The 13,783-nt window shown below is 44.2% G+C and overlaps 1 protein-coding gene and 1 long non-coding RNA gene across 2 annotated transcripts in view; one reads left to right on the top strand and one right to left on the bottom strand.

Moving 5' to 3' along the window:
• Window positions 1-43: 43 nt before the first annotated feature.
• On the bottom strand, window positions 44-9,358 carry LOC133047534 (uncharacterized). Its single transcript, XR_009690766.1, has 3 exons — window positions 9,203-9,358; window positions 6,535-7,897; window positions 44-2,249 (listed from the first exon to the last, which is right to left on the bottom strand). It is a non-coding gene; the product is annotated as an uncharacterized LOC133047534 (long non-coding RNA).
• Window positions 9,359-9,553: 195 nt separating this feature from the next.
• The window catches only part of ATP8B1 (ATPase phospholipid transporting 8B1), a 150,804-nt gene continuing 146,574 nt past the window's right edge, over window positions 9,554-13,783 (top strand). The window contains exon 1 of the mRNA XM_061130887.1: window positions 9,554-9,708. The gene's annotated coding sequence lies outside the window, so the exon portion shown is untranslated. The remainder of the gene's footprint in view (window positions 9,709-13,783) is intronic.

The following is a 13,783-nucleotide window of genomic DNA, read 5'->3' as shown; positions in this document are numbered from 1 at the left end:
CACACAGACTTGGACACGACTGAAGTGACTGAGCATGCACAGAGGCTAGTGAGGGAGAGTTCTGCTTTACTGTGAGTTTGCATTAATCACAGAATTAGAAAGAATTCCTAGCAAAATGTCAACAACTCTGATGTATTTCGAAGTTGATAATCCCCCCTCTCATAAAAATAGGTTTAAACTTTGAATGGGAAGGGCAGAGCTCCTTTTTAGCCTTTAGAGTCAGAGCTCACATGTCACACTCTATATCAGGCCTGCGTAGTCTTTTTTTTTTTTTTTTAATGTGGACCATTTAAAAACTCTTTATTGGACTTGTTACAGTGCTGCTTCTGTTGTTTACATTCTGATTTTTGGGCCATGAGGCATGTGAGATTTTAGCTCCCCAACCAGGGATTGAAGCCTCACCTTCTGCCTTGGAAAGCAAAGTCTTAACCGCTGGGCTGCCAGCAGAGTCCCAGGCAGCGCACAGTCTTATCGAACAACCATCACCTCCATTTTACAAGTGAAAAGTACGATTATAGAAAAATGATTATTTTTGCCACAAAGCTCATAAAGGTCTGTCAGACTCTGGATAAATACATTCCATAAACGCTTGCCATGTATTTCCATAGATTCCTTCATGTATATTCACATGCCCATTCCATATATCCATTCGTTCATTCAACAAATATTTCCTGAGCCATTTGCTCTCCTTAATACCGAGAACACAAAAATGTACCAATTCCTGCTTGCTTACAAGTCCATTTCGAAACACCTCCAGTGTTTTCAAAACTAGGAAGTCCTGAAGAGAACAGAAAAGATCTAAACTCTTTCTTATTGAACCAGGATAGATCCTTGACTCTCAAAAACAAAAATCTTAATTCTGTGTTTTAAGAGCATCTGTCTTCATCCTACAGTCAATACAAAATTGACAGTTTTTTAAGAGTATTAATAGGAATGTTAATATCAAAAGAAATCTTGGAAAAGGAACCCCAGTAAAAGCAAAATTCAGTTCTAAGACAATGAGAGAAAATTATAAAAGACATTCATGTCTCAGAAAACTGTTTTTCTCAAACCACCTGACAACAGTGGGCACTTGTCATAGTTAATGAGTACCAGAGATGTACACAGCTCCTTCTCTGCCCTCAAACTCGGCATATCCGGGAAAGGACTCCTGGCTTGGTGTGGGCCACCTGAGCCGCTATCATGTTAATTCATTTAAACATTTATCATTAAAACCACTTTCAGAACAGGTTGAGTAACTTATTTTGACCCTTGCTTTTTCATTTTGTCTGAGCTGGGTCTCTGCTGCTGCATGCAGGCTCTCTCTAGCTGTGGGGCGTGGGGTCTCCTCTCTAGGTGCGGTGCACAGGCTTCTCTTGTTGCGGAGGACAGGCTCTGGGCTTCAGTCATTAACAACTCTCGGGCTCAGCAGTTGCGGCTCGTGGGCCCTAGGGTACAAGTGTTTTGTTTTTCATAGCCGCATGATACCAGACACCATCATTAAAAGCTCAAGGGAAAAACTGACCCGTGCAGTTAGCTCTAGAAGTTTTCTTAGAGAGCCTTTGGGCCAAATGTCCTCTTCTATGCTTGAGGAGGCCGCAGGTCAGAGCTTGCTCACGCCTCACCTGGGGCTCCTGCTCTTAGGCCTTTGAAGCTCCTTGAGAGAACAGCACCGCTCTGACTTCCTTAATGGAGACCGAAGCCAGGGAAGGGGAGGTGGGGCTTGGAGAGTGAGAGCTGAGCGACCTGGGACCACACATCGTGAACCACTGCACGATGTGGCATCTTGTGGACAGGGGTGGGAGGAGGGGGAAAGAAGCCACTGACACACGTCCATAAACAGGCATTGAACATGTACACTGCTGCAAGATCCCCGTGTATTCAGTCAAGAGAGCAAGGGTTTAGGAGAGGCGAGACGTTTACACGACGGCAGACTCTACAACGGAGACAGCATGCAATTTTCCTGAGTCCCTTCAGGGCATGCCGCATCTCTAGCTGCTCAGTCATTGCTGTCGTGTCTGAGTCTTTGTGACCCCATGGACTCCAGCACGCCAGGCTTCCCGGTCTTTCACTGTCTCCTGGAGTTTGCCTAAACCCATGTCCACTGAGTCGGTGATGCCATCCAAACATCTCATCCTCTGTCACCCCCTTCTCTTCCCGCCTTCGATCTTTCCCAGCATCAGGGTCTTTTCCAGTGAGTCAGCTCTTCTTGGATGAGAGGAAAAGTCATGAACTTTCTTCTCTGATACCGTCACCTATAGCTGATAGACCTGTCACGTCATGGAATGACAGTTGGGAGCAAGCAATGTTAGAATCATGGTTGGAAGGGCATAGAGCTCCATGGTTTGCAAGGGTTATATGCAGGATCTACTATGTAGACAGAGTCTAGAGTCTTAACTTTTTAAAATTTATTTTTTCTTTTTTTGGCCTTCCTGTGCAGCATGTAGCATCCTAGTCCTGAATCAGGGATCAAACCCTGGCCTCCTGCATTTGAAGGGTGGAGTCTTAACCACTGGGCCACCAGGGAAGTCCCCTGGAGTCTAAATTTTAAAAGCCCTCTAGATGGTTCTGGTAGACAAGCTGGTTTGGGAAACACTGCTGTGGATCAACTTCTACCTAGGGTCAGAGTCACTTCTCATGCAATCAGGAGCCGTCAAAGAAGGCTTAAATAGTTCCAATGATGGGGAGCTTGAGAGCATCTGAAAATGATCCCCCAATGAAAAGAATATTTCTCTTTCATTCTAGTTTAGCCTTGGCCAATGATTGTTTGGAATCCTTCTACACCTTTTCGAATAAGTCACTAACAGTCATCTTACAAATACTGAAATTTAGTCCTTCAATTCCTTCAACTAAATAGTTAGGCCAAATGCCTTAGAAATGTCTGTACACATTGACCCGATAATTCCATTTGTGGGATCCTGTCCTAAGGAAATAATCTGAAATATTTTAGACACAGCCCAGAAGATTATCACATCCTGGTTGGCCTTGCACAGAAAGCGTCTGCATTCTTTTGTGTAGCATAGTGATGGGAATAGCAATGGCTACAATTTCCTTCTCCTGATTAAGGAGTCTTATGATGACAATCAAGCCTCTACTGGCTCATCAGCATTTTTCTCAGAATTGCTTCCTATGTGTCAGCTCTACTGGGCATCTTAAAGGAAGTAGAAATAACTACTGAAAAAATATTATGCAATTTTTTTGAATGTCAGATATTGGTTAAAATGTTGAGGGAACTCTATCCTCTTACCCTCCTATACACATTCATTCATTCACTCAACTAATATTCATTAAAACCTCCCATGGTGCAGACTTTGTGTTAGAAATGGGAATCTGATGAACAGACAAGGCATCTGCCCTTTTTGATTCTTAGACTATGTGGAAGAGGTAGACCATTGCCTAAAAGTGACGAGTCCTATGACAAAGCACAGACTGGAAGTGGGGATAGGTTTGGTGGCAGCAGGAGAGGAGAGAGTATAAAATCTCCTTGGAAGTCCTATTTCCAAATACAGTCACACTGGGGGTTAGAGTCAACATATGAATTCGATGGGTGGGGGACACAATTCAATCCATAACAGGAGGGAAAACTGAAGTCCTGATGAGGAGAAAATAAAACCCCAAACAAGTGTATGGAAGGGAACTGAGTGCAAAAATAATGTTCCAGGCAAAGGGAACAGTAACTGCAAAGTCTCCCAAGCAAATGGCATGCCTGTTGAAGTGAAGATGAGGACGATGCCAAGGAGAAAGGAGCTGGATGAAGGGGTGGGTGGTGAGTCGGTTGGTATACAGCTGAAGTTTGGCAAGGGCCAGAACTTGCAGAGCCTTAAAGACCATAATCGAGTATCCTAGACTTTATTTTATATATGATAAAAAATGAATCGGAAGGCTTTTTTTTTCCCCACAGGAAATCAACATGACCCGATTTACGATTTCAGAAGATCACCATGGCTGTTGTCAGAAGAATAAAATATTGAAGGAAATAAGCAGGGAGATAAATAAGGAGGCTCTTGCAGAAGCTGAGGAGAATCATCATGATTGCCAACTTCAGGAAGAATGCAGTGATCAACTGGTAGAAACACTCCCGATTTGTTATTCAGTTGGGATAAGCATTGCCTCATGGATCTGATGAGAGGAACTGGAGGGAGTACTGGGATCTAATGCCAGGTTGGAGTGAATGCAGGGGAGAATGCACATAGGGAGTCAAGCCAGAAACTATGACAAGTCTTTGGAGAGATTTTGATGTAAAGGAGAAGAGAAAAATGAAACATAACTTGGGTAGAATGTGGGTAAAGGGGAAATTTTTAAAGACAGGATCCAAAGAATCCAGTAAGAAGGAGGACTCTGGGGGAAAAAAGAGGGACAATTACAGAACAAAGCCTGGGTCAGGAATATCCCCTGGAGGATGAAATGGCAACTCACTCCAGTGTTCTTGCCTGGAGAATCCCAAGGACAGAGGAGCCTGGCGGGCTACAGTCCATGGGGTCACAGAGAGTCAGACATGACTGAGTGCCTGAGCACCCACACATGCCTAGGTTTCAGCTCCTTTGTCCAGAGAAGGATCTCATAGTTGTTTCTAGCTCAATAATGTCCCCATGATACTTTGACTTCCCCTTTCCAGTTATTCCTTTTTTAAGAATTCTTTTTGATAGAGGGTTTAATCAATTCATGTCATTAAATTAGTTTTGGCTATTTACCATCATGAGTCAGAAGTACCTATAAGACCCAAGTGCAAAAAAGGTGATTTTTAATGTATCTTCCCTGGAAGATTTGTGGATTTTGTTAAATTTACCCAAGATTTTTGGTTGTGGTTGGTGTATCCGATTCTGCTCTCAGTATACCATTTAAGCCACAAGCAATCAGAAAGCTCCTTCCCAGGCTAATGCAGAGACAGCTAGACAATTTTCTGATCCTATTTTCACAGCTCCCATCTTGCCTCTGATCCAAGGATTTAATTTTCCCAGCTTCCAGCCAGCTCTTTGTGAAAGCCATTATATTTTGTCACCTTCCCTGGTCTCTCAGTAGGAAAATCCCCACTTGTCCAATATGCTGGCCATTAGCAATTCGAAATTTTACCTCTGAGAGTGCTGCTTATGGAGAAAGGAGCAATTTGCAGTCCATTTATTGCACCCGTTGTTGTTTTAAAAATTTTAGGTCATTTGCTTTGATCCTTATTGCCGAAAGCGAATTGACCATTAGCAGGAGAATATGAGCTGCTAAGTGGAATCTATTGTAGATGAATATAGAAGACCATTAGCTTTTCATTGAGGGGAACAATTAGTGTTTACTGTTTATTGTATAGTGCAATCACATGCATTTTCCCTCTAGAGGTTGTAAACCTTTAAAAGCATTGAGAATAGGTTTTTAAAGTCACTTGAAAATGTACAAGAAAGATGGAGATAGAGTTAGCGAGCAGGAGGATAGCCAGGGCTTTTATTTTACTCATGATCAGGCTGATTTACCTGCCTTCTAACTCAGGATATTATCCCCCTTCCCCCTGAGTTTCTGAGTTAATCATAAATAATATGCATCAATTCATTTCACCCTAAATGCAAATATCAGTCCTGGAACAAATATTTAAATAGTGCCAATCAGAGCCTTTTATGTTCTTTTATCAACCCCCAGAGTAAACAGTAGCTTCTGAAAAGGCTTTCTTTTCTATGAATGCTATTCTGAAATCTGGCTTACAGGTTACAGGATCTGAATTTACCCTTTGGCTTCATCAGGGAGGAGAATGAGGCAAAGTGATGCGGCTGGGACCTGCTCTAGGGACCCGGGCACTGGGGAGTAAAACCCAGGCTTGGGATGGACTTGTACACACGCTGTAATTCAAATGGACAACCAACAAGGTCCTCCTGAGGAGCACGGGGAGCACCGGTCAGTGTCACGTGGCAGCGGGTGGGAGGGGAGTTGGGGGAGAAAGGGTACGTGTGTGTGTGGCCGAGTCCCTTTGCTGTCCACCTAAAATTGTCATAACATTGTTAATTGGCTATACTCCAATACAAAATAAATTAAAAAAAAAAAAAAACCAAACCTGAGTCTCTCAACTGCCAGTCTGGGGCTCCCCCACCCCTCCTTTCCACAGGCACTTATTTGTCTCAGGAGTGGGAGAAGCCTCTCCTGGCTTGATGCTCTTGCAGGGGACGGAGGTATTATAGGAGAAAAGGAGTCTTGTCTCATTGCCAGAACGAGGGAGATGGGAGTCTGTCTGTCCCTGGCTCAGGAGGCAGGCACAAAGTCTTGCTTCTCAGGAGTGGGGCCTAGTGGGAGCCTCTTTCACTTCAGTGGATGGGGGAGAGGAGGAAGAATCCCTTCTTAGACCAGAGTGGGATGGGGCGATCACTCTCCTAGAGCCTGAGTATCTGCCCGGGCCCCCCCTTCCCGACCACCGCCCCTTCTCACTGGCTTGGGGCAACAGTCTTTTGATTGGACTCAGTCCCTCTACTCCTCCAATCCAGCACCCATGCAGCCCAGGTGGACTTTCCGAAATGGAGATCTGACCACTCTGTGCAGGGGATCTGCCATTTGGCAGGATAAAACCAATGCCATGATATGACTTACCAGGCGCTTGGAAATCTGGATCCTACTGCTTCTTCAGTCCCATCGCTTCACGTCCAAAGAGCCTTCCAAAAAGGGAACCCACCAACACTGTTGCTGGGAATGTAAATTGGTACAGACACTATGGAGAACAGTCTGAGTTTCCATAAAAAACTAAAAATAGAGCTACCATGTGATCCAGCAAGGGTTTCCCAGGTGGCACTAGAGGTGAAGAGCCCAGCTGCCAATGCCGAAGACATAAGAGACATGGTTAGATCCTGGGGTTGCAAAGATCCCCTAAAGGAGGGAGGGCATGGCAACCCACTCCAGTATTCTTGCCTGGAGAATTCCATGGACAGAGGAGCCTGGCGGGCTACAGTCCATGGGGTCACAAAGAGTCAGACACAACTGAAGGGACTTAGCATGCATGCTCATGATCCAGCAGTCCCATTCCTGGCCATATACCTGGAGAAAACTCTAATCCAAAATGACTCATGCACCCCTGTGTTCATAGCAGCACTATTTACAGTAGACAAAACATGGAAACAAACTAAATGTCCATTGACAGATGAATGGATAAAGAAGATGTGGTGTGTGCATGTGTGTATGTGTATATATGTTATACATATATAATGAAATACTACTCAGCCATAAAAAAGAAAGAGATAATGCCATTTGCAGCAACATGGAGGAACCTAGAGATTATCCTAAGTGAAGTAGTTCAGTTCAGTCCCTCAGTCGTGTCCAACTCCTTTTGACCCCATGGACTGCAGCATGCCAGGCCTCCCTGTCCATCACCAACTCCCAGAGCTTACTCAAACTCATGCCCATTGAGTCGGTGATGCCTTCCAACCATGTCATCCCCTTCTCCTCCCGCCTTTCCTGCATCAGGGTCTTTTCAAATGAGTCAACTCTTTGCAAGAGGTGGCCAAGGTATTGGAGTTTCAGCTTCAACATCAGTCCTTTCAATGAACACCCAGGGCTGATCTCCTTTAGGATGGACTGGTTGGATCTCCTTGCAGTTCAAGGGACTCTCAAGAGTCTTCTCTAACACTATAGTTCAAAAGCATCAATTCTTTGGCACTCAGCTTTCTTTATAGTCCAACTCTCACATCCATACATGACCACTGGAAAAAACATAGCCTTGACTAGACGGACCTTGGTTGGCAAAGCAATGTCTCTGCTCTTTAATATGCTATCTAGGTTGGTCATAACTTTCCTTCCAAGGAACAAGCGTCTTTTAATTTCATGGCTGCAGTCACCATCTGCAGTGATTTTGGAGGCCAAAAAAATAAAGTCTGTCACTGCTTCCATTGTTTCCCCATCTATTTGTGGAAGTGAAGTAAGCCAAAGACAAATATCATATGATGTCACTTATATGTGGAATCTAAAAAAATAATACAAATGAACTTATTAATAGAATAGAAACAGATTCACAGACATAGCAAACAAACTTAGGGTGACCCAGGGGAAAAGGTATAGGAGAGGGATAAATGAGGAGTTTGGGATTAGTGGATATAAATCAGTATATATAAAATAGATAATCAACAAGGTCCTACTGTATAGCACTGGGAACTATATTCAATATCTTATAATATGCTATAATGGAAAAGAATATGAAAAATAATACATATGTATATAGCATTCACAATGGCTTTGTTTTGGTTTGTTACATATGTGTAACTGGGGCTTCCCAGGGGGTGCAGTGAAAAGAATCTGTCTGCAATGCAGGAGAAGCAGGAGCCCTGTGTTTGATCCCAGGGTTGGGAAGATCCCCTGGAGAAGGGAACAGCAGCCCACTCCAGTATTCTTGCTTGAAAAATCCCATGGCCAGAGGAGCCTGGTAGGCTACTGTCCATGGGGTCATGAAGAGGTGGACACGATGAGCACTCACACACATTACGTGTAACTGAATCACTTTGCTGTGTACCAGATGCTAACACAACACTGTAAATCAACTATACTTACATTAAAACATAAAAATTAAACAAAGAGCCTTCCCGCAGACTCTGTCCCTCCGCCCTGGGCCTCTGCCTCTGCTGCGCTGCTGACTGGAGATTCTCCCTCTCCCACCCACTCTTCGTTGTAATTACTCGTTCAATGTTTGCCTCCTCTGATATATTGCAAGTCCTATGGGGGCAGAGTTATGTCTTTATTGGTTGTTGTTGTGTTCCTGTGCGTGCTGAGTCATGTCCGACTCTTTGAGACTCCATGGACTGTAGCCCACCAGGCTCCTCTGTCCATGGGATTTCTCAGGCAAGAATACTGGAGTGACTTGCCGTTTCCTTTCTCCAGGGGAGCTTCCCAACCCAGGGTGCAGACCTGCGTCCCCTGCATTTCACGCAGGCTCTTTACCACTGAGCCACGGAGAAAGTCCCCACGTCTATCTAGCTATTGTTTTCTCTCTCTGCTTGCCTGAATTCTTGCCTTTCCTGGTTTGTGAATCTTTTTCTTTCTCTGGTTTGTGGATCTTCTCCATCAATCGACCAGTCTTTCTCTCTCTCTTTCGCTCATATTTTTCTCTGCTTCTTTTTGTAAAGTTAACATTCAAGCTGGATGACTTCGGGTAAATTATTCAACTTCTCTGTGTTTCCCTTACATAACTATAAATTGGAGATACTAATAGTGTTTCGTAGGGTTTAGTGTTAAAATCAAAGAAAACCACACATATAAAAAACGGAACAGTTCTCACCACGTATGAACTCATGCTGCCGCCGCTGCTGCTGTTGAGATGTAAACCTCCAGGCCGGCCCGCCCCAACCCTGGTCTGCAGCCCCCGCAGGGAAGCAGTCAGCAGAGACAGCCAACACCTCTGCCGAGACCCTGCGCGGGCCAGAGGTTTACTCAGCTCTGGTGGGGGCCCGAGGGGCAGAGAGAAAGTGAAGGAGTGTGTTAACTGCTATAGGCTGGATTGTGTCTCCACCCAAACTCACACGTGGAAGCCCTAAGCCCAGATTCGACTGCATTTGGAGGTGGGGCCTTTAAGGAGGTAATTAAGGTTAACGTTCTGGAATTAATGTTCTGGGTGAAGTTCGACTCCAGCAGAATTGCTGTCCTTATAGGAAGAGGCGGGCGCCGGGGAGGACAGGCCAGGTGAGGACACCCGGAGTGGGTGCTGCCTGCAAGCCCGAAAGCCAGAGGCCTTAGGAGAGACAAACCTGTGGACGCCAATTTGTCAGATGTGTGGCCTTCAGAACGGTGAGAGAAATCTCTGCTGTTTAAGCCCTCTGCTGCTGCTGCTAAGTCACTTCAGTCGTGTCCGACTCTACGCGACCCCATAGACGGCAGCCCACCAGGCTGCCCCATCCCCGGGATTCTCCAGGCAAGAACACCGGAGTGGGTTGCCATTGCCTTCGCCCTCTAGTAGGTGGTATCTTGTATGGTGTGTGTGTGTTAGTCCCTCAGCTGCATCTAACTCGGACTCTCTGTGACCCCATGGACTGTAGCCCACCAGGCTCCTCTGTCCATGGGATTCTCCAGGCCAGAAGACTGGAGCGGGTAGCCTTCTCCTTCTCCAGGGGATCTCCCCAACCCAGATATTGAACCCCGGTCTCCCTCATTGCAGGCGGATTCTTAACAGTCTGAGCCACCAGGGAAGCCCATCTTGTATGATAACCCTCGTAAAGTAACTCATTACCCAGAGACAGTTGGTGGCCTTTGTTTTTGCTTTGAGAGGGTGATTCTTATGACTTAGGCAGAAAAAAAAAAAGCACTTTTTCTTTTAAATTTAGTGCCTGTAACAGGGTAAGTGAGCTCTAAGTGGTCATAATTTAAGATTTTTTTTTTATGTGGATCATTTTTAAAGTCGTTATTGAATTTGTTACAATATTGCCTCTGTTGTTTATGCTCTGGTTTTTTGGTTGGTGAGATCTTGGCTCAGCAGTAAAGAATCTGCCTGCCAATGCAGGAGATGGAGATTTGATCCTTGGGTCAGGAAGATCGCTTGGAGGAGGGCATGGCAACCCACTCCAGCATTCTTGTCTGGAGAATTCCATGGACAGAGAAGCCTGGTGGACTACAGTCCGCGGGGTCACAGAGAGTCTGACCTGACTGAACAGCTGAGCCCAGGCATGTGTGAGACCTTCACTCCATGACCAGGGGTTGAACCCACAGCCTTTGCGTTGCAAGGTGCAGCCTTAACCACCAGGCCACCTGGGAAGGCACGTCGTTGCTCCTCATATTCTCACCACTGTTGCAGTTATTTTTGTTGCCGGTGTTCATGTTTCTGAGACACTCATTGCTGAGAAGGGGAACTCAGACCACACTACAGCCCCCCAGAAGGTACAGAGACTGCCCGCCCCCCCACTCCACAAGGGGTAAAAACAACTTTTGCGTTTTCTATACACGAGATTATTTTTAGGTACCGTGGAGAAACAACATTATTAGTTTCACGTGTGAAACCATGATTTGGCATTTGTGCATTTTGTGGAACGACGACCACAGTGCGGTGCAGCGCTCAGGGTGCTTCAGCCGCGTCTGACTCTTTGCAGGTCGCGGACTGGAGCCCACCAGGCTCCTCTGTCCATGGAATTTCCCAGGCAAGGATATGGCGTGGGTTGCCATGCCCTCTTCCAGGGGGTCTTCCTGACCCAGGGGTCAAACCCACGTCTCCTTGTCTCCTATGTTGCAGGGGGATTCGTTAACCGCTGAGCCCCTGGGGCCCAGACCACGATAAGTCTTAGCTCGTACCACGCATCACACCTGGCTAGAATTGTTTTCCTGGGATGAGAATTTTCAAAATCGACTCTTAGCAACTTTCAAATATGCAATTCAGTATTACTAACTGTAGTCACCAGGCTGTATATTACACTCTCATGACTTACTAGTATCTGAAAGTTTGTGCCTTTTGACCCTTTCACAAGTTTTGCCCATTTCCCCGGTTCTCTGTCTCTGGCATCCACCAATCTGTCCTTTGCTTCTATGAGCTTTTTTGTTGTCGTCGTTTTTCTAAAGATTTCATGCGTAAGTGAGCTCATATGGTATTTATCTTTTCTCTGTCTTATTTCAGTTGGCATAATGCTCTTGCGGTCCATCCATGTTGCTACAAATGGCACTAGTTTGTTCTTTTTCACGGCTGAAAAATTTCCCTTGTAGATATATTCACGTTTTCTTTATCCAGTCATCTGTTGGTGGACACTTAGATAGCTTCCATATCTTGGCTATTGTAAGTAATGCTGCAATAATATGAAGGCGCCTATATCTTCTCATATTAATGTTTTTGTTTTCTTTGGGAAAATACCCAGATGTGGAATTGCCAGATCATACGGTAGTTTAGTCTTCAGTATCACATCTTATGTGAAAAAATTATCTTATCACAACAAGGATTGAAATTCATTCCCTGCCTTGTAAATGGGTTCCTGTTATAAAAGGTTAACTTCAGCCCTGTGAAGTTCTGACTTGGTGAACTTTCCTCTTTAATGTTTGTGAATTTCCTAAGTTTCTACAATAATGCATTTAATCGTCTTTTTGCCATTAGAAAAAGAGTATAACAGAAGTTTTTTTAAAGGAAAAAGACTGAAATTTTCTTTCATGTGATTTTTGAAAAATCAGAGTTGAAAAAATTCCATTTGGCATTAAGAAGTGTTCATATGATGCTGCTTCTCTTGAACAAAGCCACAGACTTCTTTTTCAATGTATTATGTTTACCTTTGGACAGAAGATTGCCAAAGAACAGTGGGGAGGGCAGCTGTACTTTACATGCAGTTAGCCTCATAAAAGTCAACTTATTCTTTGCCATCTGTTATTGACAACACCTGCTTGATGGATGTAACAAAAGAAGTAGTCAGGGGCAGAGAACTACAGTTACACAGTTGAAAGTCAAGGATGCTTCTTTGAGCTCATCAGATAGCAGTGGATTTTTTTCTTCTCAATAATAAATACACATGGTTCATGAATTTGAAATACTTTGCGGCAAAAACTTTTTCAGAAAAAAAATTTAAAAATAAAATTAAAGCCATCTGAGAAAAGAAACCAACTTTTGTGGAGTCCAGTTTTCATCTCCAAGCCCTTGCAGGTCACTGATTGGTTTGATCAGTTTCAAGTGTATTCTCCCAGAATTTCTTCAGGCAAATATAATTGCATATGACCTCATGCATATTTTAAGCTATGGATCACCTAAAGAACATGATACCTAGTGAGAATGATTTTCTTTCAGAGTTTTTTTCCTTTTTGGAATAAGGAAAAAAAAAAACATTGTAGTTAATGTTTATATGGCTCTACTGTTCTAACAATAGAAGAGATTGCCCAGCCTAGTAAACAGAACTGGGCTAGGCATCAGGAAATGTGCTGTCAGTTTAAACTATAACCCTGACTGCAGTTCTTTCCTTCAGATGAGAAGGAGACTATGAATCTGTATGCAGGGAAAATGGAAACATGGCTAACACGGATGTATCATTGCTTTGAAATGTATAAGCTCCTGGGCAAAAAGAAGGTATTAATGATTGCCTTCATAAGGACCATGATATCTTCTAACATTCCTTTGATGGATAAAGAGCCTTAAACTGTACCTCAAAACTATAAACTAGATTTGCAAAGCAGAAACACTGCTAGCAAGACGCTGCTATCAAATATAATTTTTTAAAAAAAAATTATTTTTGGCTGCGCTGGGTCTTTACTGCTATGAGAGCTTTTCTCTAGTTGTGGTGAGTAGGGGCTACTCCTCCAAGGCATGTAGGATCCTCCCGGATCAAGGATCAATCCTGTGTCTCTTGCACTGGCAGGAGGATTCTCTGCCACTGAGCCACCAGGGAAGCCCCAGATATAATCTTGACAATGAATTCATCAACCCAAACCTCTTTTATTATTTGCAAATATCACTACCATTCAGTTCAGTTCAGTCACTCAATCATGTCTGACTCTTTGCAACCCCATGGACTGCAGCACGCCAGGCCTCCCTGTCCATCTCCAACTCCTGGAGTTTACTCAAACTCATGTTCATCGAGTCAGTGATGTCATCCAACCATCTTATCTTCTGTCGTCCCCTTCTCCTCCTGCCCTCAATCTTTCCCAGCATCAGGGTCTTTTCAAATGAGTCAGTTCTTCGCATCAGGTGGCCAAAATATTGGAGCTTCAGCATCAGTCCTTCCAATGAATATTCAGGATGATTTCCTTTAGGATGGAAAGGCTAATCACTATCATTAGCCAAAGTGTATTGAACTTCAGTGCTTTCTACCACACACAGCTGGACATCTTACTGGGAGACCTCTCTGGATATCTAGAATGTCTGAAAAGGCAGCCAGGAGCCAGCCATAGAAGAGCTCTGTGGGCAATTGCT

Source organism: Dama dama, chromosome 27 (assembly GCF_033118175.1).
Source record: "Dama dama isolate Ldn47 chromosome 27, ASM3311817v1, whole genome shotgun sequence".
NCBI lineage: Eukaryota > Metazoa > Chordata > Mammalia > Artiodactyla > Cervidae > Dama > Dama dama.
The sequence above is the reverse complement of the archived record's forward strand: the minus strand, read 5'-3'. Positions and strand labels throughout refer to the sequence as shown.